General features: G+C 43.1%; 1 pseudogene; it reads right to left on the bottom strand.

The window, feature by feature from the left end:
- Positions 1–4,217: 4,217 nt before the first annotated feature.
- Positions 4,218–4,556, bottom strand: LOC108490007 (annotated as a pseudogene).
- Between the last annotated feature and the right edge of the window lie 12,331 nt (positions 4,557–16,887).

The raw sequence follows: 16,887 nt of genomic DNA, 5'->3' as shown, positions 1-16,887 counted from the left end.
TTTTTTGTGTGTCCCAAGAACAAAAGCTAACATCCTTGATTTCTGTCACTTTATATATAACTCCATTTCTTCCAGGAAAAGAGAAAGGAGTGTGGGGGGGGTGGAAATAAGTTTCATTCAGTAAAGTGTTTGGCATGCAAACATGAAGATCTGATTTTGGTCCCCAGCAACTACATACAAAAAGCTATAACCCCAGTACTAGGGTGGGGCAGAGAGAGGTGGATTCCTAGAGCTCACAGGGCAGCCAGTTTAGCTGAATTGATGAATTCTAAATTCAGTGAGAGACCCCTTCCTAAAAAAGCAAGATGGTAAGCAATCAAGAAGGATGTTGACCTCTGGCATCGCACACACACAAATGTGCGGGGGCAGGCAGGAATGGAGAGAGGGGAAATGGAGAAACAAACGAGAAAAAGAAGCAGAGACAGAGCAGAAAGAGGCACAAAGGAAAGGGAACATTTTCTCTCCTCTTTGCAAGGCAGATTTGAATTTTCTGGTGGGCTTTCAGGAGGGCAGGTGATGAGAGGCAGCCTCTTGAGGGAACCACCAAGCATCCTCCTCCTTCACATGATTGCAATTCCACTTGCTGGGTCCTCCAATCAGGGCGGCTCCACTGACCATGGGTCTATCTGCTTTTCTGTATTTCTGGAGCAACTTACTTGATAAATGGCTCTTACTACAGATAATTTTCTTCTTGGCACTGTTCCAAGTCTCCAATTTAGGCTTAATATTAATACGCCTTTAAGCCACCCTCCTAGGAGGTTGGCAGGGGTGAATTTATTCCCTATGGTATTGATACAAATTCTGATGACTGCAAATGCTATATGACTTCATAATTTCCATACTCATCACCCTACTTCACGGCACTCCTGAGACAGGGTTGGAGCCCTGCCAAATGCTGTGGGTGGTTGAGAGAGAAGAGGGCGGGTGACAAAGGCTTGCCCCTCACATCCCTCTCCAGCTTACCCCTCACCATGGTCCAAACCAATACCACCCTTTCTATTCTCTTCGTGTGTGTGTGTGTGTGTGTGTGTGTGTGTGTGTGTGTTTGCATTACATATTTCTATCCAAAGCAATAGCTATAAATCATCAGATGTAATTGCCCTTTTTATTTTTTTCACTTCTCATTTCACACTCACATCTAAAGCTCTAAATAGCATCATTTGATAACCAGAAAAATGTAAAGGCCAGCACCTCTGGCTTATATGAACACCTGAGACATTTTCAGGTTGCATACCCACACATCCATAGGTAAATTACTCAGTCCTGGGCACCTCGAATAGGATATAATATTGAAGGTGGCAAAATTTAAGGTCCCTTTGAAGCAATGGAGACGTATAGAGACCCTCTCCAGTGAAATATCCCGTAAAATCAGAATAAATCCCTTGTTTGAGCACAACACAAAATTCACTTCCCATCTGTGCCTTGGCAGAGAAGTGATCTCAGAGTAATGTTGCCTTTCTCTGAACATCCTCACCATCGTGCACATCTCCTAAGGTGAAATCAGTCTTATATTCTGTTTGGAGTTGCCTCTGTCTCCAGTATACAGTGTTTCCAAATTCAGTCCATTCTTCCAGGTCAGCATTCCTGTCCTCGTCCTTACCCTCCTGCATCCATCCATTCATCCATCCCACAATTCAAACACCAATCCAGCCATCCAGTCACCAATTTCTGTACATAGTTACCCTTTACCAACCTCTCTATAAGTAGCTATGAGACTCTGGAACTTGAATACTGCAGGAAACATGGCTTCCATGTGGGATCAACATGATTTTTCATAACTCTATTCCATCTTCCCAAGATTATTTTAAATGATTTCTCATTATCATAAATATCACAGCCTGAGTTCGGGTTCTAAAAAAATACCTGGTAGAATGACTTCCATGTCTCATGTGGCTTCCCTGTAGCTCCTCCAAAATGCCTCTTCACTCTGATTTCAAACTGATTTTGATTTTCCCTAGATCAACTCTGATAAAGGATATGGATTTCACAGATACAAATTGAGTTCTAATCACAAGATCCAGTAGGCTCTCCATGTATAAATGAAGAAGGGGTTTCTTAAAAAACACAAAAAATGTTGCTTATCTCATACTATTGAATTGATCTTTGGTCTATCAATTCATTCATTCATTTTTCATCCAACAATAATTAATTGAATGCATATAAGTTACAGTCATATGAAGTGAGGTTATAGGGCAGTGAATTCCAATCCTTAGTAACCATGTGATGTAGAAAGAAAAGAAATGAATCCTATACAACATAGAATAATGAGTTCAGAGATCAAGGTGTGATGAGTTGATGAGTGGATCAAAGGATACATGCATCTATGCTGACTTCTAAAGAAACGTACAAAGCACAGGATGGATGGAGAAGAGTAGACAATCCTGAAAGGGGGAAAAATAAAGTATGCAAAGTTAAGAAGCCAGGAGAAATAGAGCCAGCATTTCAAGTTACAGTGTGGAACAGTGCCAGGAACTGAGCTGGAGGTATGTGCTAAAGATGGTGATGAACACTGATGGTCACTCTAAGGTGTTTGGACCTTCCCTAAAGATGATCAAGATCTATTCAAGCATTTCCAAAGAGTGTTGGGAGTGTTTGTAAGGTCAATGTTGTTAAAAGAAGCTTCGCTGGCAGTTTGTTAGCCCAGATGTCAAGACTTTAAAAGCACTCATGAATTTCTCTCAGCGTGAGAGAGCCCCAGAGAATCTAGGTTGGCTTAAGAAGAGCATTAGAGCAAAAAGTAACAAAGGTAGTCTCTGCAGAGTGGAAGGGCTTCTGCAAGCACCTTGAGCATCTCTGTCCCAACATGGACATTCCTTCCACAAAGAGTCACCCTGTCTTTGTGCCTAGCATCAGGCCAAATGCTATTAGTAATGAAAAATCAGCCATCTGTGGGGTAGCCCCTGCCCATAGGAGGCAAACATAGGAAAGTTTCAGCAAAGTATCAGTATTTCTCCAGGTCTCCTGTCTTATGCTTCTTCTCCATTATCTGTCAATTCTCCATCATTCAATTTATTTTTCTTTTCGATTCCAGGCATCTTAGCCGTTGCTGAATGCAGCCAGAATCACTTAAGCACTTGAGCTTCCTTGGATCTTGAGATGAACAGAGCTCTCTGCTTTTAATGATCTTTTAGAGGAACGATGTCTCAAAGCACGCTCTCTCACACAGAGGCACTAATGGGATAATGGTTGAGGATGCTTGGAGGATTTAGAGCACGCTCTCTTAAGACTTGGAGCTTCACGGCTTGGAGAAATGGATTGCACCAATCCATCTGTCCAGGATCTCCATCCGGGAGCCGTATCGTTTTGACTTGAGCACCATGACCATTTCTCCAGCTGAGCTTACCTTTCTTCCATTTTTTTTATATTTTCCCTCAAGTATGTTTACCGCCCTTGGTCTCAGACCTGAAGATTTTCTTTTGGTCTTCTTTCGTGACTTTTGTTGTGTTCGACAATACAGAAAATCTCTTTTCTTGTGGTTACTAACAAAATACTTTTGCTCCTAATTCTGTTTCTCTGCATTTTCGAGGCTTTGCTAGACAATATGAAAGTCGAACGCTAACACTGTACATGCACTGGGACAGGTGGGTGGGTTCAGAGGATAGACTGGAAAGCAGGTTGACCCCTGTGAGAAAGTAGGTTAATTTGGAGGATTATCAGGTCATAAGACTTACAGAATTACAGTGTTGGAAATGATCTTAGAAGTAATTCCATGCAATGTCTTGTTTCTCTGATAAGGAAAATAAAGTCCACATAATGTAGCTGATTACCATGAACGACGTGAATCTGGATTTGTGTGTGTGTGTGTGTGTGTGTGTGTGTGTGTGCAAGTGTGTGCATGTGTGTATGGTGTGCTTGTGCATGTGTTCATGGATATGTATACATGGACATGCAGAGGGCAAGCATTGATATTCTATGTCTTCCGTGACCATGCTCCACCATAGTATTTTGTGATGTGATATCTTACTGAACCTGGAGGTCACCAGTTTGGCTAGACATGGAAGCCAGAGAGCTCAAGGGATCCATCTGTCTCCACTTCCCCATTTCTGTGATTACAGGCACATGCCACCATGCTTGGCTTTTTACATGGGTGCTTAGCACCTAGACTCAGGTCCATATGCTTATGTGCCAAGCCACTTTATCAACTGAGTCATCTGTCCAGCCCATGAATCTGGATTTTTTTTCACAAATCCACTCTTCTTTATTTATGCTCCATTAGTTTAAATCCATGAGAGGTATAGCATCACCCAGATTCTGTGTCCAACGGCCTTTGCAGGAAGGTTGCTTCAGAATTTGGCACGAACCATGCCACTGTTTCCATGGGCCCAGGCTACCTTTCCCCAGATTACTCTGGTTTTGTTTGGTTTGCCACCAGGAGTCGCTGTGTTGTTTTTTGCTTTATACACATAAGCACATCTCTTGCCTAAGTAGAATTCAGTTTCATCTTGGGCATAAACACCTTCAATTTTAAGAAGCGCTATATGCTCTTGTTGACTCCGAAGACCTTGCTTATAGCCAGCAAAAGTGGCCTTGCACCATAGCCTTCCAGACACATTTGCCTTTTACAAGTACTGTTCCCAGCAGGCCTCCACCAGTGCCAAGATGGCAAAAGGGAATCTGGATTTTTACCACATGACTATCTCTGCTAAATAGTGGAACTCAGTAACTTAGCTTCACCAGAGGATCTACCATTTTCTCTATCAAACTTGCAGGAAATCGGGCTGGAACAATTCCTTGGGACAATTCCTCGTAGTTAGCCAAGTGTCATCTATGCTCTCCAGAGTATTGCTGAGTGGTCCAGTGATGAACACTTGGCCCAAACCGAAATAATCACAGTCCTTTCTAGAAATGGATTTAGCTGCACCTTCCCTGTGACTTTGTGAGTGCTGGAAGCAGCTGTCATTCATCTGATGAGGAAACAATGACACTGTGGATCCGAACTCCGTGGAAAGTAAGTGAAGTGGAGACATGGAGAAGGAGGAACAAGAGCAGAGGGAGATCCCGACGGTTCAGTAGCTTCCTATGACCTTCTATCTCCTGTTACTGCTCCTTAAGTAACAAGTTGCTAACCGAGCACTTGCCCTATCTCCGGCATTCATCTCGCTCTGGGACTACAGTGTCACAGGCCCTATTCTTGTAGCATCAACATCCTAGTGGCAGGTGGACAGGCATTCTAGTCCACTTTCTATTGCTGTGTTACAACACTAACCAAAATCAGTTTGGAGAGGAAATGGTTTATTTGGCTTATGCATTCTGATCACAGTCAGGGCAGGAACCTGGAGGCAGGAACTGAAGCACAGACCATGGAGGAACAGTGCTTACTGGCTTGCCCCCCTGCCCCTGCTCAGCCTTCTTTCTTATTCAGTCCAGGCCCACCTGCCCAGGGATTGCACCACCCACAGTGAATTGGGCCCCCTCACACCGTTCAACGGTCAAGAAAACTCCTCGTAGACGTGCTTATGCAATAGAGGAAATTTCTCAATTGAGGGTCTATCTTCCCAGATATATCAAGTTGACAACTGAAACCAACCATGGCAACAGGACACAAATAAACAAATAATTTAATGTAGTGAGCATGGATGGTGATAAGTACTATGAACACATGCTGAAAGAATTAAAAATATAAAAAACGACTAGAATTAGACTGAGAGATTGTTAGGTTGCAAGGTCAGAGAGGGCAAGCACCGCTAGGCTGGCTCTGCCGAGTGTTCTTGTACAATTCTGGTAATGTTTAAAGAAACGTTGACGCCACCCCAGGGTTGTACAGTGCATAACTGAGCAGCTCTAAACAACAGTGCTGGGAAGGGCTTTCTGAGAAAGGAGCATTTGTGTTAAGATCTGTGTGACAAGAAGAAGCAGGCTATGCGGAAATACACAAGAGCAGTTCAAGGAAGGGAACAAGGTGGTACCCTGTGCAACGCTGGCCATACGTCAGCTTGTTCAAAAGAACCAAAAGAAAATGGCTTAGAGGATAGCAACAACGGGACGTGCAGACAGATGAGGGAGGGAAGGCAGAGAGGTGTAAGTAGAGAGGAACACACTTTGAGGATGGGCTAGAGAGCTCTACTCCACTGTTTTCACCCCGGGCCTGAAGCGTTTGGAGTGGTCCTGCGCATAGTTGGCAAGCATCAGCTCTGGCTAACTGCAGTTTGTTTCGTCTGGTATGGTTCAACTTTCTCATGCCCTGCTCCTAGGATTGGCTGTATGTCCCCATGAGGAAATTTGGAGGACTTAGTTTACCATGGAGAAAATGTACGATGGAGACTAACAAAGCTTTGCTTGGTTCTTTGACTGGCTTGTATGTTGAACTCTCACGGAGAAGGCAGAATTAGAACGAAGCTGACAGAAAATGAGTAACTTGCTCAAAATCACAGAACCAATCACAAGAATGTCACACATAGATTACCATTTAAGGCCAAGCACTCATAGTGACTTAGCCTCAGCACTCTTACTAGTTATGAGCATCTGCATTAACCACTGCCCACGTCAACCTCTCCCCACCCCACAGCTCAGGGAACATCACCCAAGAAGAAGTGGAAAGAATGCAACAGCCAGAGGATGGGGAGGAGCACTGTGAAGCACATCTTCAGGAAACGACCTGACTGTTGCACTCATGAACTCGTGGCTGCTGTAATTACTTGCACACAAGATCAAGCCAGTTAAAATTCCAGTGTGGATGAGGAATCAACCTTATGGGGAACTCATGAGTCCCCAACCTTCACTGAGAAGCTATTGGCAGTTGATGGTTGCTGGGAAAGGGAGAAGCACTATGCCTTGGCAGTGTGGTCTCTGATAGGTTGACCATACCTACTGATTGGCCGCACACCCATGTGCATATGAGCATCACTAATTGGACACTGTGGGTTATATTTAAAAGTAAAGTCATGAAGTTATGAAGAAGATGGGTTGGGGTGGGGGCTAGAGAGACTAGGAAGGGGAGCATGGGGAGTGGATATGATCAAGATTTACCATATATACCAAAGAATATTATTTTGAAAATAGGGCTGGAGCGATGGCTCAGAAGTTACAAGCACTTACCAGTCTTGCAGAGGACCCAGATTTGGTTCCCACCACCCACAAGGTAGCTAACAACTGGCTATAACTCCAGTTCCAGAGGATCTGTCATCCTCTTCTGGCCTCTGTGGGCACTAAACACATGTGGTACATGTTTAGGCAAATACACACATATAAAAAATAATAAAAATAATTTTAAAATGAAATCTTTATGTATTCAATACAGAGCCATCTTTTAAAAATCTTGCAATATCCTATGGGATAGGATAGAGGTGTACTGTTAATCAATGGATACTAAATTACAGCAAGCAGTTCTGTGTTCTTACACAGTAGGGTGACTTTTGAAAACAGCTATGTATAGAATATTTCAATAATCTAGAAGAAAGGAATTTGAATGCCTTTACCACAAAATAATTAATGTTTGAGAAGGTAAATATCCTCTCCATGATTGGAACATTGCACAATGTTGATATGTATCAAAACATTCCATGGTACCCCATTAATAAGTACAATATTTGTGTTCTTATTTATCAATTTTAATGAATTTTAAAATAACTTTGGGGTAAGAACTGATAGCACTGCTTTGAAATGAACACAGACTTCTCAATAAAGACAATATAGGTCAAAAGAAACCATTAGCTTGTTCCCGAGAAAGCTCCCAATTAAACCAGAAAGGATACCATTAATTCACTCATTCATTGATGACCACTCATTTAGACCTTAGTATGTCTCTCTCACTGTGATACTCCTTGGGAATGTTGAGAGGATTAATTCATTATTCTTGAGACCCAAGACTTTCCAGGCCGACGTAAAGAGCAGTCACTTAAACATAGATATAGTTGCTGTACTTTGCTGAGTGTCTTGTGTTAGAAGCTGTGCTTGACAACTCTGCTCCTTATTTCATTTTATTTCTGGGATAGTTATCTGATGGAATTGAGGACCATAGAGATTAGAAAAACACATTTCAGGGCATATCTGTGGGGTATTTCCAGAGCAGATTAACTAAGAGAAGAAGACCCATTTTGGATAAGGATGGTTGATAGTCTGGGCACCCAGATGAGATGAGATGGGAAAAAGAAAAATCTAGCTACAGCTTGTTTTCTCTCTCTCTCTCTCTCTCTCTCTCTCTCTCTCTCTCTCTCCCTCTTCTCCCTCTCCCTCTCTCCCTCGCTCTCTCCCTCTCTCTCTCCATCTTCCTATCCCTCTCCCCCTCCCTCTTTCCCTCTCTTTCTGCTTCTCCTCCTCTCCCTCTCCCCACCCTTCCTATTCACCATAATAAGCTTCCTGCCACATCCTCTTGACTGTGATGGATTAAAACCTCTGAAACAGTAAGCCCGGATAAATCTTTCCTCCCTCAAGTTATCAGGTATGCTGTTACAGTGATGAAAAGCAAGAGATCGTCACAAAACCCTCTCTAAACAGCAGTGTACCCATTTTACAGGTGGTGAACCTAAAGCCCCAAGAGACACTGGTTCATGGTCATACAGTTATTGGGTGCAAAAACTGGGGGATTAATATCAGGTACCACCATGTAAGAAACTAACTTCTGTAGTCAGTGATCTGGTGGAGGTAAGACAAGTCACTTGTATTTCAGTTCCCTATGGCCAGGTGTTGGGAGCTGTTAGTCTATTATGTACATTGAGCTGTGGCAGGCTTGTTTACTGAGTTTGTGTTCTGCACACCAGTACCTAATCTGCCAAATCAGGAGGAATGTGTTTATATGGAGAGCCTCACAATATCTGACCTGGAGGCAATAGTGGTAAACAAAAAGATCAAAGAAGACTTTGAAGTATCTGACGCTCCTTGACCCTCAGATACAGGTGGAAAAACAGCTGTTGAAACGAATTGAGTTCTTCTGTATAAAGAGGCGGAGCTGAAATAAACCGCGGCTGCAGGCACTACTGACAGCCCTCCCAAGTATCTTTTCTGTCTCTTGTTCTTTCTTTCAATCCTCACTCCCCCTTTCAGGTACTGTCCATCTTGGCCAGCTGGCACCGGCAGCCAGGCACTAAACCTCCCCAAATTTATTGGTTTGAAATAGTAATAAGTAATTTGTCCAAGCTTCTGCAGTTTGGACCTGGCTCTGTTTGGCAAACTGGTCTCATCCACAATCAATCGTGTGACTGAATCTCAGTGAAGTCTCCACTGCAGCTGGACATTGAAGAACGAGTCACTCCCTTCAGACAGCTGGTGTTACCTCAGGTCTTCTCCATGAAGTATCTCAGGCAAGATCCAACACACATGGGCTTTTTACACCTCTGTTGGGTACAACTGATCAAAGCAGGTGCACATGGTGGAGCCCAGAGTTGATCAGGAGAGGTTGAAACAGAGTATGATCAATGGTATGTATGATTAAGGAGGGACAAGAGTCAAGCACAGCAAATTAGCCCAGGTCATGGAGCCTGTGAGTGTGGTCAAGTCAGAGATTTCATCTGGGCTTTCCTTCTTACAAACTCAAGGCACATGACACATGCAACGGTAAAGGAGAACCCAGGAGACTGGAAGAACTCAAGAAAGGAGCCACAGGTGGACTCAGATGGGAAAATATTTCTAATGAATCTGGGAGAGAGAAATTTAGCAGACTTCAGAAGCCGATGCTGACGTCTGATAAGAAATCTGCTTATGAGGATTATTCTGCAAGATAAGAGGATACTGATGAGCAAAAAAATCACCAGAAGTGTCAGATCCTGGTGGTCCATTAGTGTGATGCTGTTGACAATAGATTTTGTTCTCACAAATATTAAGTACATGAAGATCCACAGGGTGCAAAGGAAACTCAGGGACTTTTCCATGCAAGAAAGAAACTAGACTGAAAACTAGAGATTCATAATCTTGTGGGGACTCCATACCTTGAACTTCCTCAGAGCTGCCTTAATATGTATAAGAAGAACACCATGAAAATAAACCCCACAAGTTGAATTATATTCCAGGGTTGATAAACCTAAAACATGTCTCCTTAAAGAACGTGGAAACTCCACGGTTCAGCGACTGGGGAGATGGCTTAGTCAGGAAAGTACTTGCCTAGCAAACACCAGGACTTGAGTTTGATTCCCAGTGTTCACATTAAAAATCTGGGCAAGGTGGTATGCTAGTAATTCCAGCACTAGGATGGTAGGGGAGACAGATTCCCTGGAGCTGGGTGATCAGTCAGTCTACCCTCCTCAGTGAATTTCAGGCCAGTGAGAGACCATGTCTCAAAAAATGGTGGACAGCACATAGGAATGATAACCAATAATAACCAAGGTTGTCTGCTGACTTCCACAGGTATATACACACACACGGATCCTCTCTCTCTCTCTCTCTCTCTCTCTCTCTCTCTAATAACACATTATCTCTATCTTTAATTCAGTTGAGTTTTCATACCTGGGAGTTACTTGAATGTCATTCCAAATATTATTTTACAAGAGCAAAAGGGTCCGTAAATTTCTAACTATCCACAGAGCCCCCACCATTCACAATACTGTGATTGCCAACTACAAAAGAAACCAGAACTGTGAAATATTTCAGCTGAGTTGGAAACTTGGAACTTGAAGTTTCTGAGTGGGCTGTAGTTTTGGCCAAAGATTTTTTTCCTGTCCCAAGGCTGTTATTAAGTCTTATTTTTCTGATAGTTGCCAAGTCAGGATGAACTTGTTTTGTTCGCACCTCGGCAAGAATTTAGATTTCCTTAGAAGATTTGGTTGCAGGATACCATAGAGCCACTGAGGGCAGCAGGTGGGAAAATAATAATAGTTTACACAGCAACATTTTTCAAAGCATTGTCACACACTCCATCTCACTAGGGCTTGGCAGCAAGACTGGAAGGGGTAGGACTGGCAGGGTGCCCCGATTTTACAGATGAGTGGGTCTCTTCCTGGACCCCTGGTCCAGAAAACGACCCACTAGTACCTTGCTTTGTGCAGGCCATAAGTGTGTTCTCCTTCATACCTACTGTGGTATGGGATTTGGTGTTTCTCTCAAATCTGTGTGTTGGAAACTTAATCTTCAAGGGCTCATGGTAATGGTTTTTAATAGAACCTTTGGAAGGTAACTGGGTCTTGAGCACCTTCATGAATGGAGTTGTCATGGAGAACTAATGGGTCGTTGAAGGAGCGGCTTTATTGTATGGGTGTGTTTCTCTAGCCAGCTTGCACTGGCTGCCCTAGTGGTGCTCTCTGCCACCGCACACCCCAGCAAGAAGCGCCTCACCACTTCCCAGCCTCCAGAACGCTGAGCTAAATAAACTTCCCTTTTTATAACTTACCCAGTCACGATATTTAATAATACAATAGAAATGCACTGACTCCACCTCTCCCTGGAATCAGTCCATACCCAGTTTCATCTTTTAAGCATTCCTCTCTGGTCCCCTTTGCTTCTTCAGCTGCCCTCCCAGTTTACGATGTTGTCTCTCACCCAGCAAAGCAATGCTCCTTGCTTAACTTCCAGTGTGGCCCCATCCAAGCTGTTTTCCAGAGTGAACACAGCAAAATGCATGCTTTCTTATGCCATCTCTGTACTTAAAATACATAAATGGCTTCTCACTATGCCCACGGTGCATGCAAATGTGCATAGTGTGGCCTTCCATGTTCTAATACACATAGTGTGGCCTTCCATGTTCTAATATGCATAGTGTGGCTTTCCATGTTCTAATATGCAGAGTGTGGCCTTCCACGTTCTAAAGGCTCTGGCTCCTGGCTTCTGTACCTCTCGCACAGACCTTTCCTTTGCCCTCCATCCTGGTCTCGTTTCTGCTCCTGGTACACCCCAGCCCCATCTAGCAACAGCACCTCTGCATACATCTGTCCCTCACTGTGAAGGTTCTTTTGCATCATCTTTACCTAATCAAAGCTTTCCCAAGCTGTAGATCTCAGCTCAATTGTCACTTCATCATGGGACCATTCCCAGATATGATGAGCTAGCCAAACTCCCCCTTACATACTCTCAAAGAACAGTCACCTCTCAACCTAACAACATAAGCAGATACCATGCACCAAAGTTATACGCATTCATTTTATTGTAGAAATGATACCATTTTTTACCCACTTTCCCCAATAGACAGCAAGTTCTAGGTGGTCAGGTTCAAGGTGCCCTATAAATTTTCTAGAACACAGAAGATATTCTATAAATATTGATAAATAGACAGCTTGAGAGATGAATACATGATGAATGAGCAGGACTGTAAAGTTCACAAAGGTTTCTCACTCCAGGATACTGACTAAAGCATGCTTCAAAAGCCTCTCCACTCTGCTATCAACTGTGGTTATGTTCCCAGTGTGCCTCAGAGTAGTGGACCTTGTACCACAGGATTTTCCTCAGCTCCACTGACATTGAATTCCATCCAATTCAAGCTTCACTCATGATTCAAAGCAGATCCACACCTTCTGCTCCTTAGATGCTTTTGCATTTAGCTGAGGCGTTCAGGCACTGAACTTAGGCACTGTCTTAGAATATCCTGTTGCTCTAACCAGGAGCAACTTGGGGAACAAAGAGTTTATTTAGTTTACACTTCTAGGTAATAATCTATTATTAAGGGAGGCGAGAGCAAGCGTTTGAGTGGGAAATGAAGTAGAAACCATGGAGGAACTCAGCTCGTCGGCTTTCTCACTCTGGCTCCTGCTCAGCCAGCTTTCTTTATCAAGGGGTGTTACCCACTCACAGTAGGCTACACCATCCCACATCAGTCAACAGCCAAGACAGTTCTGCACAGACATGCCCCCACAGGTCAATCTGATTTAGGAAATCCTTTAAATGAGTCTCTCTCTCTCCCCAGGTGCCCCTGATTCTGCCCAGCCCACTCTGCCTGTTGGATTTTCATATCTTGTAAACCTCAGCTCAACCATCACATCCTGGTAGACTATCCTTCTTATCACATGAATCAATCACTGTTTCATGAGGACTAATGCTTAATACTCTGCAAGTATGAGAAGTTATTGCTTATTACTATTTTAATTTGCATTTCTCTGATTTATTTGATCCCTCCATCATATACTCAGCTTCCGAGGAGTCTCTTATCTTTCCCTGATAGCTCTGTGCTACTCTGGTAAATTCTGAGAATTCAACATGCTGACCCCTTTTGTGATTCAGAGCTGGCCTATGTGTCCTTGTGTTGCATCCAAACAAGGTCAGGCCTTGCAGCTCGCTCTCTCTCTCTCTCGCTCTCTCTCTCTCTCTCTCTCTCTCTGACTCAGTAAGTATCCCTGGCCTGTCTGTAACTGGAAAACTTCCTGTGCCTGTCTCCTCAATGTCCAAAGCTGAGATTTCAGTTGTGTCTCATCACATCTACCTGGGGTGCTATTTTATTGAGTGGATTATGCATGTTCTTCTTATATTATTCAGGGAAATAGTATGGGGTGCCTGACTTTCCCTCGCTGATGTTCAGTCATAAGTTATTGAAATGAAATTTTATGTTAGTTACATACTTTAAAAATAAGTTCTATCATATTTGCACCATTGAAAAATAAATGGAAATCTTTTAACTTGACATAGATCACCGGGGGTTTGTTTTATAGTTCTTTTCAGTGATATTTAATGAAAATCATTCTCTATTTCCAAATCTGAATAAATTCTAACTGTAGTTTTAAATTTTTCAGCAACAAGAAGCACAGTCAACTATTCCTTCAGGTTTTCTGGCACTGAATCTTCCGGTTTTCCCTCTACAGCACTGGTCACACGCTTCAGCTCTTTCCTGGTATCTTCTTCTCCCCAACTTTCAAACGTAGTGTGTCCTAGCCCTCAGACTTTAACTCCTTTTCCTTCCCTGCACTTTCTCAGTATCTTAACAGTTCCTATGATTTCAGGTGCTATTTGTACACAGGTGTCATCTATAATTTGTGTTTCTAGAAAAAAAAAAAAACTCTGTATAACTCTAGACAAAGAATAAATGTCTGTGGGATTCCTACATGACACATCTACAATGGGACCTCTACGCTAAGGCTCCTGGAACATAGTGGGACCAGGGGTAGAGCAAATACTAATACTAATACTCTCACCAGCGAAGCTTCCTCATGCAACAGAGGGTGATGAACACAGAAGGCCACAACTGACTAAAGTTGAGAGAACAAGAGACTGCAGAGTGCATGTCTATGGATAGGACTCATATTAAACCTCACCCACCCAGGGCTCTGGGACCATTGTGAAAGAGGGGCAGAAAACTTGTAGGAGTCAGGGGTGCTACAAGACCATAAGGAAGCAGAGTCTTCCAGACCTCTGGGAACTTGCTTATATGAACTTGTCGCAATGGAGGCAGCATACACAAGATCCATGCAAACTCAGTCAAAAAATAAGGACAGCATAGAACTGGGTAAATGGGCAGGAGGCCCTAACCTTAGCCAAGGAGCAATTGGCAGCTGATCACTGCTGGGTGAGGGAGAATCAGTCTTTAAGGGAGTGATGGGCTGAACAGGCTCCAGTGAATGAACTCACGCCGAGGGATATATTTGTACACAAACCCAAAAGATTGCTATTTCCTTTTTCCAGATTGGTCCCCTCCAGAAGATGACAGTCACTAGCATACTGACAATCTATGGACAATCTATGGAGGGATGGTACCAACGCTGCTCCCCTCCCGGTCTTCCCCATCTCTATAAGACCACAGCCTTCCTACCAAGCTCTCAGTTCAGACCTTGGCTTTGCTTTGTTTTCCTCTTCTATAGCCAACCAAGTGGACGGCTCTCCTAAGTTCTCTTCTATACATCTTCCAAGACATACCATTTTGTCCATTTCCACTAATACACCTCTTGTCTAATGCCCAGTTAGGTAAGAGCATCACCTTCTAAGCTGCTTCCCTGTTTCTGCTCTTATATTTTTTAATCATTCCAGAAACAGCCAATCTGAGTAAATGAAAATTAAATATCATTCCTCTGCTCAAACTCCTACAGGGATGTCTAGCAAAGACTTCCTCCTTGAACTAATCTTAGGATCCTCTGTGTTTTCTTCTTGACTGTCCTGAATTTGGCCTGCTGCTCTGAACTTGACCTGACAAATACAGTTTTAGCCAGTGAAAAATAAACTGTGGCTTTTTTCCTAAAAAGATTAAATATGTTTTCAAATATGTTTTGCAAAAGTGACATGAAGTTCAAAATGGAATTACTCAAGCTCAGTGACAGCCAAGGAAGGTTACAGTTATCCACTGCAAAGCTCGATCAGTTGAATTACACAGGCACCAAATCATCTGGACACAGGGGTTAGAACCTTTAGTATGATGCTTCAGTTGTCCCTTAAGTTTTTTATTTTCAAAATAAATTGCTAAAGCCATCATTCATAATTTTCCATTCAGAATCAACAGAAGTGAATGTGACATTTGGTTTAGCTCTTTCTTTCCACAAAGACAGAACATTACAGCTGAGGCTCAGATCTCAGGACCTCCCCACCCCACAGGCTTTCACATCTTCTCTGTAAAATCCCCAACTGTTGCTGTTTGATAATGTTCCGTTTTCCACATATTGCTATCTAAGAAGTTGACCTGTCATTGGCAAACATCTTGTCAAGGAGCTGAGTAGGAATCCCCTCTCCTTGGATTCTAATCAAGTTCCTTTTCCATTCTCGACTCCCTGTCTCAGTTTTATTTCTGTGCTGTGATAAAATACTCTGAGAAAAGCAACTCAGGGGAGAAAGGGTTTATTTTAGCTCACAATCCCAGGTTACTGTCTGTATTAGTTGCTTTTCTGTTGCTATAGTGAAACATTCAGACCAAAAGCAACTTAAGGAAAAAAAGGATCAATTTTGGCTTTTGGCTCCAGAAAGACTAAGTCCACCATGACAGAGATCACATAGCAGTCAGAGCAGAAAGCTGACTGTTCACATTTTTATCCATGCCGGAAGCAGAGAGAGGAAACAAGAAGTGGGGCAAGGGTACAGACTTTCAAAGGCCACCCCCAGTGACGTACTTCTAGAAAGTCTTCACCTCCTAAAGGTTCCATATCCTACACAAACAGTGCCACCACCAACTGGGAACCACGTGTTCAAAACACATGAGCCCATGAGGGGCATTTCTCATTCCCACCATCACACAGTCCAGCATCATGGGAAAGTCACAGAAGTAGGAGCAACACAGCTGTTCCCGTTGCATCCATATGTAGTCAAGGCGTAGATAAGGATGAGTTCATGCCTGCATGCACTGAGCCTGCTTTCTCCATTCTCACACAGTTCATTCCCTTCCCTAGGACCACCCACAGTGAGCAGGTCTTAGCACTTCCATTAATGTAATCAAGACAATCCCCCACAGACTTGCCCACAGGCCAACCTGTTCTAGACACAGTCCCTCCTGAGATCTGAATAAGGTCTCAGCGGAAGTCATGAGCTATGATCTGTACCCCTTCTCATTTCATTCCACTATTGTTTTAATTGTAGACATCAGCGTCTGGCACACCAAAGCCCACACACCAAATCAAACCCTGCTTGGTTGTATAAATAAAGTTTTATTGTAACACAGTCCCACCTATGCACTCTGGCTGCTTCCACATTGTACCCATGGGATGAATCACAGCATCAGAGACCTTGTGGCCCCCAAGTCTAAAATATTTTCTAGCTATCCCCTTCATAGAAGAGTTTCACCCCTGAAATATGTTATCTGCATCACTAGTTACTTTTCTGTCTCTAGTCACTGGAAATGAAGGTCCATAAAAACAGAACTTTTAGTTGGGCATAGTGTCGTACACTGTAATCCCAGCACTCTGGTGGCAAAGCCTGGTGGATATGTGAGTTCAAGGCCAACCTCGTCTACATAGTGAGATCCAGTCACCCAGGACTACATGATGAGATGGTGTCTCAAAAACAAACAAACGTTTCCTTATTCATTCCCTTAGTTCATTTGTGTTGCTCTAACATACTACTGTGGACCTCACAATGTATAGAGAACAGACATTTATTTCTCACAGTTCTAGAGTCTAGAAATACAGA

Source organism: Nannospalax galili, unplaced genomic scaffold (assembly GCF_000622305.1).
Source record: "Nannospalax galili isolate Female #2095 unplaced genomic scaffold, S.galili_v1.0 scaffold847, whole genome shotgun sequence".
In the NCBI taxonomy this organism is placed as follows: Eukaryota; Metazoa; Chordata; class Mammalia; order Rodentia; family Spalacidae; genus Nannospalax; species Nannospalax galili.
Note: the sequence above shows the minus strand (reverse complement) of the source record. Positions and strands in the feature narration are given on the sequence as shown.